This window comes from Strix uralensis, chromosome 3, assembly GCF_047716275.1.
Source record: "Strix uralensis isolate ZFMK-TIS-50842 chromosome 3, bStrUra1, whole genome shotgun sequence".
NCBI classification, from domain to species: domain Eukaryota; kingdom Metazoa; phylum Chordata; class Aves; order Strigiformes; family Strigidae; genus Strix; species Strix uralensis.
The window spans coordinates 15504830-15522458 of record NC_133974.1 but is presented as its reverse complement, the minus strand read 5'-3'; the positions used below and the strand labels follow the sequence as shown (position 1 = coordinate 15522458).

Below are 17629 nucleotides of genomic sequence, written 5' to 3'. Positions count from 1 at the left end.
TTTTCTAAGGTATAGGGGCCAATGTAACCATGACACACTTACCTGTCCATTAGTCTCACCATCATTCTCTCTGCCTGGCTTCACAAATAGGTTTTGGACCTCTTGTAATATTTCAGAGAAATAGAAATTTCAATGTTATCATATTGCTAAAAGTGCTTTGAAAATATGAAACTGCATAGGAGAGAGATATGATGTTAACTGTCCCCAATGGGAGTAAGGATGCAATGTGAGCTCACTCCTGATTACGCATAAGAGCATCCACACACAAAACAGAAGTGTCTCAACCATTACAAAAATTTCACTGTGAGTTTGTGCCTTAGTCAATGATGGAGAATCTATCAGTTATAGTGTCTCACTGGTGTGGTTTCACTGTGTTGTAGCAAGGGCTGAGCTGGTCCTGAAATTTTAGTGGAACTCAATTTAAAATTTTACCTCTGTTTCCTATTTGTTGTCAGAAAATACTCCACAATTTTGTAAAGATGCTAATTTCAGATTCATTTTGACTGTCTACAATTTTGTGTATGATACATTTCTGTCCCATGAGCATGATGGACATTGTTTCAGGTATTTGGGGCTTCCCTGCAAACTGCATGGGCTAGCTAAAGCCAAAGTTTTTTCAACACTCAGGTAGGCTGTCACTCAGCCCTAAGGGGCCACAGGCATCACTCTAGCTTTGAGCTCCACCCATGTGAAGGGTATGGCTGAACTGAGACTTCAGTTGATGGTTCTGTGATCATCACAGCTTGTAACACCATTCAGTGAAAACTATAAAAAAGACACTTACAACATCCTTCAAAAATAGATCTTCTGAAATCCAAGAGAATATCTATGGAGACATTTTCATGATGCTCGTACCGGGAGAGACAACATCTCAGTTTGGAGAAACAGCGACCAGATGGGAGTTATGTTTTTCCAGATCTTGTCCAATTAACTTCAAAACCCTGAGTATATAGTGAGGTACTTCTGACTCCTTAGATGAAGGAAGTCTCACCTTAATTACTGGTCAAATTTTATCAGGAAACTATCAAAATTATTTCAAGCTAATATTAGAAATACTAAATGTTACAGAAAATTAAGGATAAACCTAGAAGAAGTGGGAAGTTATTCTTAGGCCTTATAGTGTTTTTAGATATTTTACCATTCCTCAGTTTGTGCAGCTACTATTTCATGAAAATGAAACACTCTTTGCAGTTGAATTGCTCTTTAAGCAGAGGAAGTTGCCAATAGCTGCGTGTCTAACACAGAGGTTGAATTCAAGGTGGTGGCTCCTCTGACTCAAATGAAACAAGAGGGTGGCTCCCAGGACAAGAAGAAAGGCAGTGATCTATTCTTTACTGGGACTCTGAGTGACCAAGCCAGTCCTGAATAATGATAGTCTTGGGATGACAACACTTTAAAACCACTGCCTTTCATTTACATACACTTAAAATACACCAAAAGTAAAACAAAAAATCCCAGGATTTTCTAAAGATTTAACATTATGCCTATGAATACATATTTTCCATTTAAAATATAATTTTACATATGTAATATATATATTGCAGGGTTTACTTTAACTTCTTCCTTTCTTTGGAACTCTTCCGTGGCAATATTCAACTCAATTTATTTGGCTTCTTCAACAGTTAAGACTTTCAGGAGCATGACTTTCTGTTAAATGCTACCTGTGCTGCATTAGCCAGGAAAGCCTCTCTCCTTTGATGAGTCTGATTCCTGCAAGACAATCTGAGATACAAACAGCCTCAGACCTTGCAGACACGTAAGCAGGTCTACCCTTAACAATATCAATTTGAAGTTACATATGTGAGTAAAATATGTGGATATGGGCCAGGGTAACATCGAGGGATGCTTGCCAGATCCTAATTGAGCAATAAGACAGGGTGTAGACTCTTATCCCATGCTTTGGTATGTTGCTAGGCAAAGGGCAACAGCTCTGCACTATCACTCAACAAGGTGTGTTGTCATTGCACAATAACTCTGTACTGTGTGCTTGGATTATTATAGAGTGCTATTTTCAGTGTATAGAAGATATTTTATTTATGTATATTTTATCCTGCTGACATGCAGAGGAAATAGCTGCTTGGTAAATGTCATGTTATAGTAAGTGCATAGTCTATTTTTAGCTAGACAATAATGTGAAAGGTGCTGTTGTTTATAGGCCACTATAGGTGGGCATGGTCTTACATACAAAGGCTGGATGGAAGACATAAAAAAACCCAATGCCTTGTTCCTGCAATGAGTTGTGGGCATGCCGAATCCTACCTATGCATGACACTGAGGAGAGAGGAGTTCAGCGCCTTGCTACCTCTGACACTGAAAGTATACCAATAGGAAAAATTTCCCAACGCATTTTGTGAGGAAATCCAGGATATGTAAAAAGATAACACTGCTCCTTGGAAAACAACTTCTCAAAGGAAGTAGCACAAAATTGTTTTCTGCTTCACAGTTATCTTGTTTGTTTTGCTAATCCTCACAAAGATTAATAAAGGAGTGATGAGACAACAGCAAACTGTAAGCACAGGAAGCAACTATTGCCTAAAGCATCTGGATATGATTATGTAAACACGCTGTAATAAGAAAGCTGAGAGATTTAACTTTTGAAATCTCTTTTATTCCCTCCTAAAAAACCCACCCGCCCAGAATATTTACCTTATTCCCCAAGTATCCTGCGAGTTGTTAAAACACTGAAATTTTCACTGCAAGTTCCTTGCTACTATTGATCAATCTGCCCTAGATTTGATCTTTTATCCAAACTTTTCCCAGCATGTATTCTTGTATCTGACCCTTTAATTTGAGAGAGAGAAGTAATTATAATTTGAAGGGGATGTTTTGTATCTAACTGCTATATGTACTATTTTCCTCCTACCTGCTGGTAAATACAATCAATATTTTGAACATTTATTACATGGCATGGTTTCCTTTTCTCTGTCACTGAAACAGTGACCTATTCTTTAAGAAGAAGAAGTTGAACATTATTCACGGTGAGCCAGTCTAGTCACCCCAGTTGACAACTGTGCTACTCACTGAAATTCCCAAGAGATAAACCTTTTAAGAATACTGTTCTATCGTATATAAATGCTAGCAATTTTAATATTCATTCTACTAGCTTTTAGATTTTTCCTCCCTCAGCAATTCCATTTTGTATTGAGTGCTAGGTGTACAGTTTAATTTTTTTTAGCCCTTTTGTTCAAAGTAAGGACTCCAGTTTTATTAATAAATCCCCTTAAATCTGTACTTGGTATGAAACATACAGTAAACTCTTTCTGATCTCTTTGTGGGTTCTCTCTCCATAGATAATTGTTACAGAGCTTGTCCACATAAGGCTCCTGGGAGATTCTGTGATACTACTATCTGGCAATTGATGCAGAGACACCTGGTAATGTCTAAATTTGATCCTTTTCTCCAGGTGAGTGGAGGTCACTTTCCAGGTCACTTTCTCAAGTGACTCAGGTAAACAGAGGCAGTAGGAAGAGTTTTGCATCTCCTAAAGCTGACCCACAAAACACAATATGCTGAAGGAGGCTGTCCAGAGTGAGTCAACAAGAACCCTCACCGTCTGGCACGTTGTCACTGGAGATAGGGGTACATCAGGCATGTGTGCATAACGCCTCAAGCCTTACATCTTTCCAGCTTTACTTCAGACAATTCTTAGACAGCCATTGAAATGGTGCTATTTGTTATGGTTCCTACAGCAATCTACTAGTCTGGACGCATAGGAAGGGGGGACCTACATTCAATTTGAACACATGCAGACCCAAAGATTCTGTAGGTCAGGACAGTGCCACATCCAGGTCATAGACAACACAGGCCCATCCTCGACCTTCTCTTGAAGCTAAGCCACCAAGAGATCCCAAATGCAAGAGACATTGAGAAAGATGCAGAGGAAGATGAATGGCTCAGTAACTTGGGCACTTCATTAAAGCAAGAGAAATACATACCTCTTCTGTCATTTTATACCCATCTAATAATGTAGAATGACTGGAGAGTCCAGAAGGAAGGAGCTGGACTGGTTCCTGTCTGGCAGTTGTCTGGCATCCCCTGTAATGCACAGAAAATCCTGCTTAGCTCTTGACAGAACATGGTCATTGCAGAGGCCTCTTCAGTGAACTTAGGTCTCATTTCTACTAAGCATATGCAAAAGGAGAATATTTTGGTGGTAGGAGGCTTAAAATTTGGTCAGGTAGATTTGTTTCATGGGGCCACCAAAAACATTTTTCTGGTGGTAGAACAAAAAAATCCCTCTCTTTTCCTCTAGCTTTTCCTGTTTAAGCACAGGGCTGAAAGAGCCTACCAATGACACTCATGAGGCCAAACATAGATTCCGTTGTCCTTTTTTTTTTTTTCCAAAACACCATTTTAGCTGAATTTTTCCAAAAGGAAACACATAAAAAGAGGTTGAGACAGATGTCTGGCAGTGTTTTTTTCAATTCAGTTGGTTGGAGTCTGATAAGGTTATAAACAACAAAAACCAACGTTCCTCTTGACTAACAGTTAGTCAACCTTAACAACAGTCAACTAACTTTGCTCATAATTGTAATAAGGAACTACCGAATGCCAGACTATTACAGTTTTGCCCATAATGTTAAGTTATAATAGATAATTACAGGTATCAAGATGGGCAGCCGTTTCTCTGAATTAATATTGTCCTTTCATATTTTTCATTTAGATAAAACACCAAAAATGCTAAAAATGAGTAGTCATTCATTATATAAAGCAGCAGCTGAGCGGTAGGTGGAGGAATAGTTGTTTGTTCCTACTCCTAAGCAAACACACATACAATTTCATTTTCTAAATTATTTTGATGGCAAAAAACTCTTCTCTAATGACACAAGGTTTCGACCGGTAAATCTTCTTTGCAGTTTTTCCTGTTTAATCTCTGAAAGCTGATGTAGCTCATTCCAATTGCCCACAGCATCAGCTTTATTCTCTTGAAAGAACTTGCTCTCTTTTTAGTTTGCCCTTAATGTTTTGAGCCCTTACCAGAAATGGTAATCTTCTTAAGGTGTTGGCAGGAGCCATAAAATTCACCAAAAATAAAGCTCTTGCCTAACCAAGTATCCCATTATCAGGACCACCCAAGAGATCCAGGTCTGTCACAGACACAGTATATTCCTTTATATGATTTTCTAGGATTAGAAAGGAAAGTGAATTTGGCGTGTTGATTAGTCAGGCTAGAAAAGGTTATGAAAATCATACTCAGGGGTTTGAAGTGAATTGGACAGTCTTTTAGTTGTTTTGGAGCAAATACATACAGGTCTATTTGTTTATTACAGCCAGTCCGTTTATCAGGGTTATTTGATTTCATGAAGCCATCCCAGTGCTGGGTCGCACACCTTGCACTGAGAAATTTCCCTTGGTAATTTATGACAAGCCTTTGCCCAGACTCCCCTCTCTCTGCATGCTGGCACTGGGTCCTATGCAAGATGGAAATCTCATGGGAGCTGCGAGGTGCTGCTGCACCTCTTGATTATAAACTTTCCCCTGACCATGGCTTTGTTTGCTGAAGCCTCAATTACTGCGACATGCTGCCTGGGCTGAGCCATGGAGGCGCGTAGCTGTTGCCTCACGATGGGATGGGGAAGGCAGAGCATTCCCTAGGAACTGGTCTGGGGACAGCTGGTCTCTTCTGCAGTAAGAGCCCAAAAACCAGGTGTGAGCATCAGCTTCACGGTTTATTTCTCTTTTTTTAGGGAAGTAAAAGCCCAGAACAGGGATGGCTCTGGAAACTCTGAAGCATTTTGATTGTTTCAGCACAGGTTGGGAGTTGCCACTGTAGCACCTATTGAAAAAACAGTGGTTTGCATCACAAGAGCAGGGTGAGACATAGTGATACTTGAGCTAAGCCACTGCTTCCCAGCACAGTTCAAGGTGATGACTAGTCCCAGAGTAGCTGGCATCCCGCTATAGGAAAGATCACTTCTTTCACTGTCTCATACAGTAGTGATGATAATCTGCCAGATCAATCTTTCCTTTCCTGGAGCTGGAATCTCTGTGACTGACAGAAGATCATATTTGGAGGCTCCACAGTTCTGAAACTGGCTTATTCTGGAAATCTGCCAGTGTCACAGCCTGGCAAAGTAGAGGGATCAGAATTACACTTGGCTATTCAGTCAGTCTTGCAAGCTGTTGCATCACCACTGCAGGATGTTACAAGCTTTTGAGTTTAAGGGACAGCTCTTTACTTTACTCTTAGAATCGTTTCCATTAATTTCCACATACCTAAAACGTGGAAAAAATACACACTTCTGAAGTCCATTGCACTTTGAAAACATAAAATTTCTCTGTTTAATATTCCTTTGTCCATCTTAGCTGAGGAAGTCAAGAAAATAAGTAACATGAAATGCCTGTAAGTAGCGGACTGGGGACCCACATTGAAAGATTAGATGACAAGAGTTATTCATTCATGCCTTGTGAGACAGAAATAAAATGACTTTATGTTCATTTCCTCCCCACACCTCCACCCTTTTCTAAGGTTAACAGAAAGGATTCCTGTAGTACACAAGTTATTTTAAGGCCTTGAACAACTTACAGATCTAACATCTTTTTCCATGTGTATAAATAACCCCACCTGTTGCAGTATCACATATAAGTGATCATTAAAATAGATGCATGTAAAAAATAGTAGTATACTACATTTCAATCTAAAAATGATTCTAGGAACAAAACACAGATATGAATGAGACAGTCTTTTCCTATTTCGAAAGATAAAGGGGATTCTCCAGTCTGAGGTGGATTTTCCAGTGTCAAAAACCTATTATACACTCAATCAACATTTTAGAAGTTACTGTAAATCAAAAAAAATTGAAATTTTCCGTAGCCAGGTTGTTGAAGTTCACAATGTTGTGTCACTGCACATAGTAGGGGTTGCCAAAGTGGTGCCAGGGATGTGTCAAATTTGTCTCAGGTTCACAAATTCATGTGTCCCCTTTTACTGTTGCAGGTGAAACAACCACAGTTCTCCAGGAGTTAATGAAGTGCTTTTTCCCCATTTTTCAATAGAGAACTGAGACACAAACTAAGAAAGCTCAAAGACATTTTGTGATAAAGTGGGCACAAGACAAGAGAAGACACAGTATCTGCTCCAAACTGTTTGCAGGCTGATCCTAAGTACAGTGGAACAGCCATACTTCAGATTAGAAAGAGATCTGAGACCAAACTTCCTGCAAATTGTTCCCAGTGAACTAAAAAGCCATGGTGCGAAGGTGGTTATTTTTGAAGTGATATTTTGGCTTCTTTGTTTGGTGGTCATATCACATTTTCAGCACCTAGAAATCCTCCGCTTATGACAGTGTCTGAATGAAATGTTGTTACTGACGTAACAATTATCTCCTCACCCTGTAGCTTTCAAGTTATGACTTAATGTTGAGAAAACTGTGGGCTAAGTGAGTGAAATAACTTCAGTACCTTCAAAGGATGTGGTTAGAATAGTCTGTAGGGGTGGGAAGAGAGTTTTCCTTTGCAGTTGGTAGAGCAGCAACAACAGAGTGGCTTTTCAATTGCTTCTGTATTGCAGCTCAGGGCTTTTAGGCCCTGTCTGCTGCACCCACACACGATCTGGTGCAGTCACTTAAAAAGCATACAGCAACCTCTCAGCTCAAGGAGTCCTTTCAAAGCAAGCTTCAGTCACCCAGGGGGCCGGCAATCTGTAGAGGCTGCTTTTTCTATCCCTGAGATAGACTATCACATTGGCTCTGCTGCACTGGGACCACCCTATGCCCATGGTGGAGAAACAGGATTTGCTTTTCATTAACTCTGTTACTATAAAAAATTCCTGTAGGATATTCTGTAGCTAGAGCACTGAATCATTTCTGAAACTTCCTATTCAAATATTTGTTTTATATGGCAATGGTATTAGTAATGTGCAAGTTTTATGCACTGCTATTTCCTCCCACACCCATTGAAAACTAACAAGAGCCAGCCTGTCAAAATAAGCATGTGAATTATAGATCAGCTATAACATGCTTCAAATAGCCAGTGTTCCAGCCTAGGTGATACCATATAACTCTACTTTCCCTGTGCTTGTTAAATTGCACAGTCTACAATTCACTAAAAAAAGCCTATAAATTGAAGTCTGGATTTATCCCATCTCATTGGAGATACTTAAATCAGGTGCTTAAAAATGGAGAATTTTCTCCTACGGCTGAAGGAAAGAGACACAAAACTTCCTTTTAGCTCACCTAGGATTTAACTTGTCCTTAAGGAGATCCACTGCTGGCTACTGATGGAGCCCAAGCTGACTCTGATTTCAACTTAGGAGCCTCAGTTACGTAGTTCATTTTCAAGGAGAAGAAAAGGAGCCAAGCCTATCTCTGAAGTTCCAAAAACCTTGTAGGAAGGCTGAGCTCTCTCTTTCCAGTCTGTCCCCTTTCACGGACTGCATCTGTATGCTACCTTGGAGGCTGGCTCTGGCATTACTCTGTGGTGCCAGCTGCTCCCAATACTGAACACCTAGTACATATATTGTCCTGCAGTCTATATTCAAAACAATCAGGAAATGGGAGAAAGTAACGTGTCTTCACTGTTTGCTCATGTGGGGTAGGTAATAAAAATGAAAGCTGACTCTGAGGAGCTGCAGAGGGGTTTTATGCTACAGAATGACTGGGTAATAAAATGGCAGAGGAAATCCAATGTTGATAAATGCAAAGCAGTTCACAAGAGGGAAAAATAACCTTAACTGCATGATCCAGCAATGGGCTCTGATCTGGTCTTAACCACTGAGAGGACACAAAAATCTGAGAGTCATGAATACACCCATAGTCACAGACTGTCACATGCAGCACAGCAATTAGTAGTAGTCAGAAAAGCAAGTCAGTATCAACAACTATCAGAAAGAAATACAGAACAAAACAGAAGCAAACAGTGTGTCACTATAAATCCATTCTCCTGCTGTATCCTGAATATTGAGTGGGATTCTGGTTTCTCATCCCAAAGGGTATAGCAGAAGCAGAAAAGGAACAGTGAAATGAGATCTTTTATAAAAGGAATTATTAAATAGACTGAGATTCTTCAGCTGGGAAAAGAGATGAGAAAGACATAATACAGGGTCTATAAAATCATGAATGGCAGGGAGAAACTAAATACAGAATTACTGTTTGCTGTCTCCTCTAATGCAGTAACAAGGGGGTATCAAATGAAATTAGGAGGCTTGAATGACATAAGTTCAAACAAAGAGTTACTTTTTCATATATACAATTAAGTTATGGAATGCCTGGCCACAGGATGCTGCGGTTGCTAAGAGCACATAAGGGCTCAAAAGCAAATCAGAAGAATTCGCTGAAGAAAAATCCGCTGATGGCTATCAAATAGAAAGGCACTGCTGCTGGTTCAGCGAGCAAATGGGCTGCAAATCACTGGGAGAGGGGACTGAGAGACTGCTATGAGGGTGTGTCATTATATGCTTGCACTGTTCTTGTCCTCTCCCACAGACATTTGCTGATGCCCTGTGTCAGAGAGAAGATACTGCGCTAGATGGACCACTGGTCTGACTTTCTATGGTCATTATGTTTTTCGTGTACCTACAAAACTCCTGTGCTTGAAGATGAGAAATGATCATTCCGAGTAAGATCATATACCTTTTTGTCTGGTTGATGTCATCACTTAAGCAAATGGAGGGTAAAAAAATGCTCATGGAAATCCAAACAGGAAGCACTTTGCAAACAAAGAGGCACAGGCTGGTGCCTGCAGAGCTGCAACTCTTCATGCTCCATGGGACCTGAAAGAGACCTCCGCTACCTGCAGCCAGAGCACAGACGCAGAAGGACAATGAAATGATCTGATTCTTTTCTTGGTTTTGTTTTTCTTCTCCAGATTTTGGCAGACCTGATGCTTATCGTTTGAAAGCTAGGACACACCTGGGCAGTAGCAGGACAGTGCTGAGCCAGAATCGTGACAGACAGTAACTTCTCCTGGCTAATATGTTCTGATGAAACCCAGGCCAGCACTCAAGGAAAACTCTCCAGTTTTAGTGCTCTCACGGACTTCAGTCTTCAGTGCCAGCAGCGTGGTAACACTGACAGTATAGCATGAAGCAAGGCTTTGTTCCAAACAACCCGGAATTGGCTCATCTAACCAGCCCTACCTCTGGGTGTAGAGTGACCTTCCCGATTAGCCTTTTAAAAGCCTTTCACTATATATGGCACTTTCAGTCTTGGCAAGATAAATCTGAAGGGAGAGCAAAGGGATGTCTCATGATGCAAGTACTAAAGCATTCTTGGATTTTCAAGAAAAAATACACAAAACAACTTCCTGACTCAAAAAGCTGTATCTGGCATGGGAAACTTCTACATTAGACCTCATCCTGACAGGGAAATATTAATCACAAAATTTAGAGTTTGCTTAGGTGAAAGAGATAATGAGTTGGTTTTATGTTTTATGTGCTTTTAAAATGCATTTTACATGTTTTACATGCAAGCAGGATAAAGTCCTAACCAGTAAAATTTATACTCATTGCCTCGAAAGATCCTGTTCCACAAAGCTGAAAAAAATGAAGAGATGTATCAGCCAGCCTGGAGGAGAAAATTTAAACCAACAAAAATGTGAATAATAATTTACAGCGACTCAGAAAAATTTAATTAGATCTTCAAAAAGCCACAATTAAGAAAGATGCGCACACTGGCTAAAACCAACATCCTTCTGAGAAAGGACTGGAAGAAAGTTAATATTTTGCCAATGCTTCTGCAGACAAAATAGGGCAAGCAGGTAATTATGGGCCTGTCAGTTTGACGTCTTTTCCAGGCAGAGTGATGGAGTTGCTGATAGGAATGTCAATTAATAAAGTATTAAAACAGTGCAATTTAATTAATGGCAATCAACACAGATTAATGGAAGAAAGATCTTATCAAATTAATGTGCTATTTTTGTAAGACTACAAATTTGGTGGATAAAAGCAATTGTGGTAATATTGTATACTTTGACTTTGGATTCATTTGCCATACAGTATTACAAGAGATTCTGACAGAAATCAGAACTAATGTGATGAACACACCTGGCCAACCAACTTGTTTTAAAGCTGGCTATCACTAGACCTAACAGCCTAATGTAACATGGGGCTATCAGAGAGTGGGTTCTGCAGGGACTGCTTGTAAGCCTTGTGCTTATTAATAATACTATCAGCAAAGAGGTAGAAAGTAGTGCCTTTGCAAATAATATTTTTCAATTAACCAAAATTTGGAAGTGGGCAAAAGTGGGCAATGCCTTTTCAACATTGCTTGAGGAGCAGGTGCAAAAGAAATAACACATCTTTCACATGTAACCCAACATAAAGACTCTATTTAAGAACAAACATCTCAGGCCTTACTCACATAAGAAGAGTTCTCTTTTGGGAAGCTGAGACTGAAAAATGAACTGGGGGTCCCGGCAGACAACGAGCTGATCCCCAGAGCTTTCTGAAATCACGTTGTTAAAAGGGACAATGCAATCTTTTTCTGTGTCCAACGGATAGCATCAAAGAGGGAGTAAAGAGGTTGTATTACTTCTGTGTCTGGCATTGGTAAAAGCTATTGGAATAATGTTGGTCCTGATGTCAGCAACTCAAGGATGTTGGCAAATTGAAGGTAGTTCAGGGAAGAAGTACAAGAATATGAATGAAAAGATAAAAGGCTCTAAAATGGAGTGACTCCACAGGGTAAGTCTATTTAGATTTAGTGTATCAAAGTAAAAGCTAAGGAATAACTTAATTATGGTTTGTAAGTGCTTTCATGTGGAACAGACACTGTCTAATAGGGGAACTTTTGCTCTGGTAGAAAAATATTCAAGGAAATCCAATGAAAAGCTGAAGGCTCATAATTTCAGTTAGATTAAGGATAGGCAACTATTGCAACCATTTACAATTCACTGTCACAGAGCTGGGTGTCTTTTCTGCCTAGTCCTTCTCAAGTCCTGCTCTTGTTCAGCAGGAATCAATTCCAGGTAAACTAATGACCCATGTTGCGTCAGAAATGGTCTTAAGATGGTTTACACCCTTAACATCTGTGAATGCAACTGTGCAAACTGTATCAACATACATTTTTCAGTAAATAAAATAAAGATGTTTCTGAGTGAAGAATGGGATCCAAATTTAGCTAATGGGAATTTATTGTGCACATCAAGAGATGCTTTGTGAATGATGGGGGTGGTGTTTCTTTCTAGCTCTGTTTTGGGAACCTGCTCATTTTTCAGTGCTACCCAAAAAGCTGGCGACACAAGATTGCAATGAGGTTTTGGAGAACAGCTCCTAGAAGCACATCCAGTTGTCATGTTTCCATCTCACATTCGCCTCCACCAGCATCATGCTGATGGGTGCAACTGAGGTAGCAAAACCTGCCTAAGAGGGATTGAGTTCAGGTTATGTACTTGTCTGGAAAATAACTTCCCAACATTATATAATATAGACCATAATATAGTCATATTCTATGATTTCAATAGCTTCTCTTGCACATAAGGCTTTCCCTGGAATGTGCAAACATAGCACTTTTCTTCCTGATTTTACACCCATGGGTGTGCTCTACTCACCTGGCCCATTAGAAAAGAAATAAGCCCACCCTTTTTCTTCTCTTAGCAATACTAGCATAACTTACATTTGATGCCACTTACATCTGACCAGTGAGGGAGTGCTTTTCCTCAGTTAATTTCATAAAGCTAAAAGAGGAGGCTGTTCAGAAGAGAATTCCACCATGTAAGATTGATTTCAGTTAGTGAGGGATAACATTGATATGGATATACATGACCCAACCACTTTTTAGCTTCTGGGAGTGGTGCCATCTGCAAATAATGAGAGCTAGTGGTAACAGAAAAATGTAAAGTCTGACCAGGGTAGCCAACAGCCCACAGTCTTAACAGTTTGATTTGGAGGGCAGTGTTGTGATTTAGAAGGTCAATTTGCTTTTGCCCATGCTACCTGAGACTCATCAGCAACACATCCGACACACAGATGGAGATTTCTAAACCAGGAATGGCTAGGCTGGGAACATACTGTGGTCATAGCCACAGCTAAAATCTGGGTATGTAATACTATCACTTAGAAAAACCTAATACCTTACTGGGATCTGGAACCAGAGACAAAGATGACTGATTCTTGAGCCAAGGACTGCTTTGCCTCCTAGGCAGAACACACTCCCATACACAGAGATTTGTCCTGCAGACAACTAAGACACTTCTTAGGTCCCAGATGAATAAACATATGAAGGCAAGCCTCACAGCACTTCAGTTAACAGCTTTTTTCCTTTACAATTTCTGTACAATATAACAAGAAGGCAACTTCTTGCAGAAATGTTGGACCTGCTTCTCTCTACCTCATTTAACTGGCTTCTGTACATAAATTACTTTGTGGAGGTTTTTTTTTTTTTGGTTTTTTTTTTATTGCACTGTAGTCAGTTGTAAATCTTGCACTGACTTATTCAATAACACCTTTTTTTTTTATTGTTTGAGTGAAGAATGAAGCCTAAGGCTTGATTCTGACTACAGATATGGCACATAGGCATTTATCCTCACATACTCGGTTGTATCCTTATTGCACATGCATGTAAGCCCCACACGTGCAGTTCATGCAAATGGGTACATTTCTTGTCAAGTTACCTCTTAACAGCAGCTCATTTAATAAAAAACGGGCTCACATACCAAAAGTCAAAATCACACCTCTTTTTAAAGAACAAATGCTTGCTCCATGTCTTTGAACTGCCGTTCTTGATGTACGGAGAAAAGACTTGTCCCTTTACTGTCCCATGATTTGTCATTTTGCTTAGCCTTTCTTACTAACATACTAAAGTTCTAGTGTAAATGATTACAAAAAACGATTACAAAAAATAGAAAAACATATCCAAGTTGGCATGGGGATCCAGCCTTGACAACTGGTGGGGAGGTACTTGCAAGCATATTTTGAGCTAGCTACTTGGATTAATTTTGCTGGAACAATACTGTCTTCTCAATATGACAGTTCTCAACACTTAATAGTTGTTTAATGTTCCCAGTAGGCTCAGCCCTCCACTTTGTAAATCAGCAAAAAATAAAATGAAGATCTTTATTTTACCATTTCAAAAATTATCATCCTTTTTGTTCTGGCTTGTGTTTGTATGCTGATAATATATTTTCTGTAAAGGGACGAGGAGCAGACTGACCTGGAAAAGGAAGTCTTTCTTATGTAGAACTGTCTTTGATCACTCACAAGACTTGTGCTCTGATCTAAGCTCATTGACATCAATGGAAGAAAGACTGCTATTGACTTGGAGGAGAGGGTTGGCTCCTGTCCACACAAAGTCTATATACGCAAAAGCAGTTGCTAAAAGATAAAACATATTGGAAGTCAGTTACAGAAAAGATACTTTTCTTTGCACAAGGTTAGATTTATAACACACTTTTAATATTTTTTTCTTAGTCTCTGACATAGGAAACTCCAATTTTACATTTATTGCTGATGTTTAGCTGTAGATAAACCTTGCATACATAAAGGGGAAGAGCTTGGTGGATACTTTCCACAGCATGAAAATGGAAGGCCTCCTCCATAGACTCTCCCAGGACACTGAAGAATCAGAAAAGGGACAATAAGGCTCCAGGGAAAACCCCCCCCCCCACCCCCCACCCCAGCTGTATTTCCCGCAGGAAGAGCCATTCCAGAGGGGGAACTCAGCACTATAGTAATGGACACGATCATCAAAGAAGTGGATAATTGCAGAGTCTGTTTAAAAGATAAAGAAACTTCTAATGGGATTGTGTCTCTTGGTGACAGTTTCCAGACAAGGTAGATCAGCACAATGAAGTCCAGAGATGAAAAGTCAGTTAATAAACACTTCTGAAAGGAATCCTCCCCAGATCACTTGGGGGAAAGAAGGCAACCTTCATTCTGACATGTATCAATACCTTCAGAAAGGTCATGGGGACATCATGGTATTTTTGTTGTATGACATTCTGCTGGCTATTTCTTTGGTACCATTGATTCAGTAACTGGTTTATATTACATATTCAGAAAATTCCTCTCATTCAAGCAAAAAAATATAATGAAACAATATTTGCCACTACCAACACAGTGTATTTCAAACAAGAGTCTGCAAGTACTGTGAACACAGCATTTAGGCTTGGACCAGCCAGTGGCATCCCTTTAGCCCTGACATTCTGGCCAACGTGTTTCAAGTCAAACATCTCTTTCTCATTTCATTAATGCCTCCTACATAAGCACCACAGCTATGCAAGACAGGCAGCAGTTAGACAAAACTTCACTGCTGACTTGCTCTTCAGACTTTGATCTGACTTTTAGGATCTGATTCCCTTTCACATCTGACATATTAAACACTGACCTTGCTCTACAATTTCAGATGACAGACGTAGACTTAGATCAGTAAAAACAGGCATGGGATTATGTACACCTAATGCCTCTATGAGATTTATACAGATTTGCTCATTCAGAGTTTATTCCTTTAACATTGGACTGAAATGGCAGTATTTTTATTGACATATCTAAGAGCAGAAGCAATGTTTACTGAGTGTTAGGTTTGGGGGAAGATGTCATAGAAAAGGAAAGTAAAATTATTAAAATATACTGGAAGAGCAAAATTCAGCCCATGGATAGATAACTGTGTCATTGCCACTATATGTATCCTTCCATGCCTCTTAGGGTAGAATTAAATCCAGAAAGCAAAATTTATAACCTGTTCCTTCCAAACTTGGATATTTATGGCAAGCGTATCCCATTCCGCCCTGAATCACTTCTTCAGGTTCTATTAAAAATCAGGAGTTTCCAACTAGAGGCTTAGAATGAACTAAATTTTTCACCCCTTTCTCCTTTCACTCTTTTCTTCTGTTGGGCTTGGAGGCTCTGGGTAGCCTTTTCAGAGTTGCTAGGGACTGTGGCTCCAGCTGATGCTGGGTAACTAAGAAAGTTAAACAAAAAACATTGGTCTGGAGAACAAAGGTTGATGCAAGAGCCTAGGTCTCATGCTTTGTCATAGACAGAAGGAGTACACAGGGGCAGAGGAAGGGAGAAATTGTGTAAAAAGCCATCTACTAAGAAAAGAATGTTTGATTTGGATCACAGGATGTGAGACTGGAGAATGTATTGCATAACTTTATGGCTTGTCCTTATTTGCAATGATTCAGTATCCGGCACTGCTCATCCCATTTCTAAAAATGGTATTGAAAAGTTACAGAGTATTCAGAGGTGATGGGAATAAGTGAGGAATGGGAGGAAAACACCTTTTCATTTTACAGCAGATAGCAAAGACCAGGTCTGCAGGTCGTCTTACAGGTTGTTGCAGATCACTGGGACCTTCACTGGGTCAAATCCCCTCTTCTGCCAGAGGCTCATCTTCTCCATGCCAGACTTAAGATCAGGACGATCCCTTCTCAGTGTTATTTATCTTATAACTGCATAACAGGGCACGTAGAGCTCCTGGTGTGGGGGATGAGATGAGGCAGGTGCCGTGCTGTGGAGGGAGAGCTACCCACAGCCATTTCTGAAGTCTCCCCTGATGGAAGAGTCCTGACAGCCTCTTTGGAGCCCTGTTACAAGGTGTTTCTCTCTAGCCCAAAGGAGGCACCTCCAGGACAGCATTCTCTATCAATCAGGGTTATTTCATAATTAGCATGCTCATTTCTCCCTACCCCTCAAAACAAGCATCATCCAAATCCACAGGTCCTCAGTTGCAGCCCAAATCAACCCATTTCTGAACCTCCCTTGTGCCGATGTGGGAAACGGGAGCCAAGACACGGCCAGTCCCTTGGCATCACCCTGCACAGGCTGCAGCTCTGGGACAGAGCCCTGCTCTCCCCACCGCCCTGTTCTCTTCTCACCGTTGTTAGGTTTGTTTTGGGTCTTCTTTTGGGGGGTGGTGGTGAGTTTTTTGTTTGGGGTTTTTATTTTTTGTTGTTTTAAAGGGATTCACAACCAACACTCAGACAAAAACCAGGGAGTAAATGCCAGGCTCATTAGGAGGCCTCTCATCAAACTTTAATATACATCCAAATTCCTGTTATTTAAACAATAAAAGGGGAGCGGGTGAAAAAAACCTAGCAGACCGCAGTGATGCTGGGCGGGGACAGACCGACCTCATTCATGGCTTTCTCTGTGCAGAGCGAAAGGGTTTACGTTTTCCCTCAGCCCTTTTAATTTGGGGATGAATTAAGACAAGCCTGGAGTCGGGAGAACTCCTCCCACCCGACTGCACCGGGAAGCAACCGCTTTTGCTCCCGTAAGTACGCGGAGACCCACGCTGCCCGGAAAAAAACCCGGTTTCTTCATTGAGAAAAAAAAGCCCTCCCGGCCCGGGCTCCGGCGCCAGCAGCACATGTCAGAACGCAGCCGGCACCGCGCCCGGGCGGCGCGGCCGGACGCGTCTTTTAGGGGCGTTTATTCCATTATCAATTATTAGTATTGTTGTTATTATGTATTAATTTGTTATTATATTAAAATTAATGAGTTAACATCTCACCCCCAACCGCAAGGGCAATCCCCCGAGAGGCCGGACCTGCCGGAGCCCAGCAGCGGGGGGGACCCGCGGCCAGCATCGCACCGGTGCGCACGAGGGGCCCCGGCTGGGCGGGCTGCCCCGGAGCCCCCGGCACAGCGCGGCGGGGCTGCGGAAGGACGCCTCACCTTGTTTACCCCGATGGCGGCTGGCGGCGGGGGGGAGGCGGCGGCGGGCGGCCGGGGCGGGCCGGGGCGGGGCGG

General features: G+C 41.0%; 1 long non-coding RNA gene across 1 annotated transcript in view; it reads right to left on the bottom strand.

The window, feature by feature from the left end:
- LOC141941723 (uncharacterized) overlaps window positions 1-17580 on the bottom strand; it is a 34584-nt gene extending 17004 nt beyond the window's left edge. The window contains exons 1-3 of the long non-coding RNA XR_012628397.1: window positions 17555-17580; window positions 14088-14248; window positions 3936-4035 (exon numbers count right to left, since the gene is read on the bottom strand). This is a non-coding gene — a long non-coding RNA (uncharacterized LOC141941723). The remainder of the gene's footprint in view (window positions 1-3935; window positions 4036-14087; window positions 14249-17554) is intronic.
- Window positions 17581-17629: the final 49 nt, after the last annotated feature.